Genomic DNA, 7,696 nt, shown 5'->3' on the forward strand with positions numbered 1-7,696 from the left:
GACAAACTACGTTTTAATTAACATATTATTTGTGTCAAAAGTTAGAGAAGCAGCTAGGATTTTATTTTAGAAATAATTCTTGCTTTTAATTTAACGCAAGGAAGAAGCTTGTGTCTGGAACTTTTTACCGATTCTTGACTACGGGGATGTAGTATATCAACATGCCTCTTCTTATCTTCTTGCCTCCCTGGAAGCTGTGTATCACGGTGCCTTAAAATTTATTACGGATTGTAAATTTTTTACATATCACTGTACATTATATAAAAGAGTTGCCTGGTCTTCACTTACTGTTCGAAGGAAAATGCATTGGTACTTATTGATTTACAAAGCAATTATGGGTTTTTTGCCATCCTATCTCTGTTGTTTGATTCAACAAAAAGTAGTTGGTAACTATTCATTGTGTTCCCAGTCTTATTATAATCTGTATGTACCTTCAGCTCAAGCTAATCTAGGTAAAACTGTTTTTGAATATGCTGCACCGTCAGACTGGAATTCTCTTCAAATGAAACTGCGTCTAAATCAGTTGGTGTCTTTTAGTAATTTTAAAACACTTTTGCATTCAGTGGAAAATGATTTAATGATTTGCAAATGCTTCTAGTGCTGTATTTTATTGATATCTTATTGTTGTGATGTATTGTTGTTTGTCATATATGTATTTATATAACTGGGCCGCCTATCTTGGCCAGGTCACTCCTGTAAAAGAGATTTTTAATCTCAGTGAGGTTCTCTTCTGGTTAAATAAAGGCAAATAAAATAAATAATTAATGCAGACTTGAAACTCAGCACTGCTATTTTGCAACACTTTTAAGGGGGAAAAGTAATTCATCACCACTATCAATGCTTGCACCAATGGTTAAATGAAACAGTCCCTAAAAGATGCATCTGAGACAGCTACCCTTTTGGTTTTAACATTACTACTGTCTGTTCTTGTTCACTATTCATCAACCAGAAAATTCCAGGAACAAAGTAGATTTCTGAGGAGTTACAGCACAGTCCTTCCCCATGAAGCTAAGTGATCCAAGAGACTAAAGTAGTCGTCTGTCAGGTCACCTCCAGGCACAGAGTAGTTTGATTGCAGTCTGAAAGTGAAATCATGGTGAGGGGATTGGGAGTAAGCGAATGGCTGACCGCTTCACACCCACCCTGTTATTCCACAGCAAAGCCAACATATGCAATATAAGCTACAGCATCAATAAAGAAAGAATCTCCCTCTCTGGATACTGGTCGGAGTGGCACAGCTGGAAGCAATCCCATTCCGATTGCCGATCACCGGGCTTCATGTTTAACTAAGTGTTCTTGAGTATTTAGACGCGAACCATGTGGAGGGCACAGTCGTTATTTCACAGGAAATCCACACTTTGGCCGTTAATGGGCAGTTCTAAATGCCCTCTAGAGAGCGAGAGAGAGACATAGAAAGAAGTGAAACGCAGACCTCGGATTCTTTCTCATTAAGTCGCGTGGAGCTTTTAAAGTCGGCCTAACTGTTGAAATGTTTGCTTTGTGGTATGTGTGGCGAGCAGGTGGGCCCAAGCGGCATGCTGGCCAGCCGGCAGCGGTGGAGCCCAGGTGTCAGCATGTCAGTCAGAGGGAGAGAGCTTTGCCTTGCGGGGCTGTTGGAGAGAATGTGGCCAGATTAAATGCCTTGACTTAAATACATCAGGCTGGGCTTCGACCACCACCCAATCCCCATGGGCAGCTCGGCCTGATGAAGCCCATTACAAAGCTGCACTATTGGAATTAATTCTGCCCTTTTCCACTTCAGGATTTGTTGTGAAAAGTACTAGTATTACAATGAGATGAAAGGGTCTTTATTGAGCAACTGATAATGATACAGTCCCATTTGTCAGAAAATCTGTCCATGTCATGAATCACCCTCTCCTGCTTCACATGACAATTCTGCTCAGGATGATACTGTGACAAGCATCGGGACATTATGTCTATTTATGCAGCTTTGTGTTGAGAAGCCCCACCCGCAGAGAAATCTCATTGGTTCAAAATCCTGCTTCACATAACATATGTACAATAAGTTGCAATGTAACGAAAGTAGCGACAGATAATTTCTTCCATATTGTGGCATATAAGAAGAATTACCAAAAAAGTAGTGTGGGACTCGGTACTATGCACTGGCTGTTGATTGGATGGAGGCAGATCTGAATGCATATGTAGTCGATTGTAAGAAATTGGAAGGGTTTAATATGGAAGCCTGTTTCTGCCACTGAATAAAAAATAAATAAAAAAGGTAATTGCGACTTTTTATTTCACAATTGTTACTTTTTTCTCATAATAGCATGATATGAACTCGCAATTATGAGAAAAAAATCTGTCATGATACTCGTTGTGCTCACCCTCACGTAATGCAAAAACCTGTATGCATTTCTTTCTTCCGTGGAACACACAAAAATATATATTTTGTTGTTAACTGTCTCAGATCCCACTGACTTCCAAAAAATATGTTTTGTCCATACCGACAAAATATAGGGACAAAAACTGGTTGTGTTTTGTTTTGACATTTGTTTTTAGTGAAGACATACAAATTGCTTGTCACTAGGATATTACTTGTCACTGAATATTTGCTACAATTTTTCACTTATATTATTCAAAATGTTATGCAAATCTGCAATAATGGAATACAGTAATATTACATCGAGTTGGTTTAATGTGTTTTAAGGAGCAGGTACTGCAAAATATGCAGGTCCAAGGTCTATTATTAATCGAGTAATGAAGCACTGTTCACACAGAAGTCACTTTAACACCAAGAAGTTTTCTGTTGGTCAATGCACCAAATTAGCATGACCAACAACTTGAACCCAATTCGAAATTTGCATGGGGAAATCTTTCGCCGTTATACAAAATTTCCAATCTTGTCGATTCCTATTGAAATGAGTGTGACTTAAATGTGACTGCATCCTAATTTAGGGGTAGGGATTGCCACTTAGCAAAATCCTGGGCAGGTACCACTAACATATTCCTCATAAAATGACCCTTCTAGTTTCCCACTCTTTCTTCTGCTCCTTTATCTTGCTGACTGTGGCTATAACCTTCTGGCTCTGTCCCAGCACAGCCATTGAGTCAATGAGTTTATGTGTGTGATCTTGCTCCAAAAACGCTTGTTCCTTTTAGAGGACACTTCATTAAAGTACCATCAGAACCTCAGCCACTCCTCCAATCTCTGTTTCTTGCTGTCTCATTCATTAATTGCCATTCTTATTCTTTCTGATTGTATCTGTTTGTCACACTCCCAAACAGTCTCTATCTCCATCACTGCCTTTGCTCAAATGCTCCTCATCAGTGTGAGTGCTGTCGCCTCAGAGGAGAGCGTGTGCTTCGGCTTCAGGCGTTTTATTGCAGCTGGACAAAGAAAAAGCTCAGATATCAAGGGAGGAAAAGCAAACTATGAGCACAAAGGTCTCAGAGTCACATTAGGACAACACAGGCCTCTTAAAACACTGGAGACAGATTAGAACAAGACTGGGGTAAAATATGGATTAGAGCTTTGTGTCTGGTACCAGTGAATTACCACCAAGGGGTCAAGGTTTGGCTGGCTAGAATGGGCCAGTTTGCCCCTACTGGTAGAAGTCTGCAAAAAGCATCTTTTTCTGTTAATAGCCATTAAGTAGCCATTTGTTCTGACGAAATAATTTTTTTACAAGCATCATATCTCAAGCATTTCACTGTGCTATAGTATGTTTTGTTGGTGTTTTTAATGTAACGCTGTGCTGTCACTTTTATTTTTTGTAAAACAATTTTAAAAAAGCTCACTCACATATCTCTCACCCATTTTTCCCATTAGGCCTTGTGAAACATTGCCCTGAAACACTGACAACTTATATAAGCTGTTCCAACTCATGCATATAAATAACATGATACATGCATAATACCAAGCTAACAAAAACATAAACAGTCACCAAAAGTGAGTCATCCAAAACTTCATAAGTGTACATAAGACTATTCCCACAATTTTCTAAAATTCCCAAAATGTCCTAAATATTACAGAATATTACAAAAATGTTCCCATCCAAGCAAAATACATATATATTAAAAAAAAAACATACAATAACCTTTATGTAATAAACCAATGTTTTATAATTAATGATAGAAGTTCTAAAATTTACCTGACCTATATATTTACCAAAATATTGATGCTACATGAAAATAAATAGTACAATAATAATTAGCACTACAAAATTACAGAAGAATCATAAAAAATTAAATGAAACAAATATTTGTTACATTGTGCAAATGCTTGTCAGCACATCACTTTTACCATTTTCAAAGACAGTGGAAGTAATTATGAAATTACATATAAAGATGCACATAAGGCGACTAAATACTTAAGTCAGTCAAAAATAAATAAACAAATAAACAAAGCACTCTTAAGGTCAACTATTTGCATTTAATAGAGATTTCTAAATTATATTACATTTTAATTTAACTGCAATAAACATGCAATTAAGTGTCTGAAAAACATCACGTAGTTAGTACTTCAATATATATTTTAAACCATATTATTTCTGTTATAAGTACTCTTTTTAAAATTATGCTCAAATATACTTGTTTTTCTCAAGTGTATTGTTCTGTCAACATGACAAAAAACATGTTTTTCAAAATTGGTAAATGATAACCTATGTGTACATATCCTCAAGCATTAAGTTTCATAGTCAAACACTTGCTTACTTATATTTGGTGTTGTGGGCTTTGTCTCTCACAACCTCTTATTTTACATACGCACAAACACGCACCATTACGACATAAGTCTTGCAATACGGACTCACTCTGAAACTAGCGAGAAGAAAGGGTGGGTCCTCACACTAGTGGCTTGAGGGGAACACTTATTCTCCAAAGCTGGGGTCTGTCATCCTGCTGTATGCACTTTCACACATGAACAAGTACCACTGCCTAGTGGGACTAAAGTTGTAACCCTCATTGAGGGGCCTAATCGCTAGTATGATCTCCTTTCTGAGACCTTAGCTTGTCAAAGTAATGGCCTCCTTGCCCCAACTCTCTCTTGCCCTCTTATGGTCATTCTCACTGTTTCTCATTGCTCCTCATGTTAAAGTCAGAATTTAAATTAGGCCACGACTGCCCCTTTAGAAGGAATTTGATAATGGAAAGGTAAGAGTTTCTCACCAAGAGTTTAAGAACAAATGCATTCTGAGAGAACAGACCTAGCAGAGAAAACGCAGTGATTGAACAACGAGTCATGGCATCCGTGTGCTGGAACCACAGTTTTCCCTTGTGCAGTAATAAAGTGGCCCTCCAGCACTATGAATCTACACGTCTGGGGCTTTCCTTGCTTGTTGTGTATAGCGAGCATTGGTCCCACACTCTAATAGGGAGCAGATGGCGTGTTATTTCACAAGTCGCGCCTTGGAAAAACATTCCAGCACATAAATCCAATTACAAACGAGCAGGTTTCTTAACCCTGGCGCGCGTGCGACCGGCCACAGATCACATCGGTGCGGCTCGCGCTTTCCCCAGATAACAATGTTACGGATGAAAACATATGAAAGTGGACTGACCGCACTTTTGTAACTTGACGTCAGCGAGGACACAAATGAACGAGTTTCACTGAAGCAAAAATAAACTAAACAATGGACTAAACAATGTTAAGAGGATAATTTGTTTCGTCGTCATGGCTCAATGAAGAATTTCCAGGATAAACTTATGAGGCATCTTCTCTTTCTTACATAAGTTTGTCTTCTGGTCTCAAATGAATCAAAACAAGTCTTTACAAATGATTATCACATCATATCTCTTGGGGTGGGACATACTGAAGGCTAGTATTTCTTTTCCAAATAGCCAGTAAAGTTTAGTTACATCACACTTGATTCATTATAATTTGTTACTTGCTGTAAGTTGGAGGCAAGTGATATTAGGGAAGGTACGTTCTCAGTTTAAGAAACATTTAATTGGACTACTTTTAAATTCTAAAACTACACTTAAACAAAAAAACAGAAAATGTTCCGAGAAGGTAATGAAATAATGAAACTAAATCAGTTTAGGGTGTCCTAAAAACTATTTAAAATCTCACTAGGGTGGACTGATTCAAGCCCTTTTGCTTATTGGTTGTCTTCCAGTTCCTGGTTTACAGTTTTGAAAACAAGCCCAAAGAAAAGACCCTGCCCTGGCCTGGAAAAGGTGGAGAGCTGGAGCCCTGGTGCTGTGGCAGCTGTAAGGTTGTCTGGCACCTCATTGCTTACTAAGTGGCTCCACGTGTGAGGGAACAAGCCCAAATTAATTGCTTTACCCTTCCAGACACATGGCCACCCCAACACCCTGCTGAGACTGCCCAAGAATGGACTCTGAGTGACTGTGGTGTCTTAACTGGAGTTATTAGCAAGGAAGAGAGAACACTGAGGGAGAGGGCGAGCGACAGAAGAAAGCAGGAGACAGGTGTTAATAGATGTCCCACAGCTTTCAAAAGCCCCTCATGCAGGTCTGGGTGCTGGACTTCAGTTTCACAGGCAGCAAATTACCTGGACCGCAGTTTGACCCCCTCGCCTTTCAAATACACACACACCTCCACCAGAAAAGATGTTTGGCATGTGTGCTTGGACACTAAGGGAAACAGATTTTCATTGTTAGTTTCACTGAATAAAAATCTAAAATACTTGGCCAAAAATATAAACAGAAACCACAGATGTAACAGGTCTGATAACAAAAAAAGATTACCTGAAAGATATTGGAAGAAGAGATTGCAAATTCAGTTTACTCTTGCTTTTCCTAATTGTGCACACACAAACACTTCATATATATCATATTTTATTTTTCAATATTTTCAAGTCAAACCGACTAAAGGCAGCATGAATTAAAATAGATATAATCATTTAATGCATATATTCTTTATATATCGTTACATGTTCTTCGTTTGTGTGGACTTTTATGTTGTACGAGCGGCGTTGAAGGCAAGTCTGGTTGTCCCAAATCTGGTGGTCTCTGTGTCTGTTTTTTTTGGTAAATTGGCACACATATTTAGTAGTATGTTTACTGAGAACCAAACTTATGGCCTTGTGTTGCAAGCACCACCCCGGTAGAAATTTTACATTCCCAGAATGTCTTCAGAATGTCCACGCTGGTGACAATGACGTTGCCTAGTAACGTCCCCAGAACGTTCTGAAATGGTCATGATGTGGAGTTATTTAAAGGGTTTGGGGACATTATTTGGCAGACTTTCACAGAACATTCAGGGCGTTCTGTGAATGTTTAGGGAATCATTACAATAGGATATTCCCTATTGGTCTCACATTCCCATAACATTTGCAGGACCAACCTAGAATGTAGTTTGACAGTTAAACTTAAGGAAGTCATGGGGAAGTTGTGGCCTAATAGTTAGAGAGTTTGACTCCTAACCCTAAGGTTGTGGGTTTGAGTCTCGGGCCAGCAATACCATGACTGAGGTGCCTTTGAGCAAGGCACCGAACCCCCAACTGCTCCCCGGGTGCCGCAGCATAAATGGCTGCCCACTGCTCCAGGTGTGTGTTCACGGTGTGTGTGTGTTCACTGCTGTGTTTGCGCACTTTGGATGGGTTAAATGCAAAGCACAAATTCTGAGTACGGGTCACCATACTTGGCTGTATGTCACGTCACTTTCACTTATTTAGGTCCTTCCATCACATTTACTGAATTCATACTGTAGTTGAACTAGACAAATGGCAACAAACACCAACAATCAAGTTGGCCGCTGGATTTAGAATAC

Source organism: Cyprinus carpio, chromosome B4 (assembly GCF_018340385.1).
Source record: "Cyprinus carpio isolate SPL01 chromosome B4, ASM1834038v1, whole genome shotgun sequence".
In the NCBI taxonomy this organism is placed as follows: domain Eukaryota; kingdom Metazoa; phylum Chordata; class Actinopteri; order Cypriniformes; family Cyprinidae; genus Cyprinus; species Cyprinus carpio.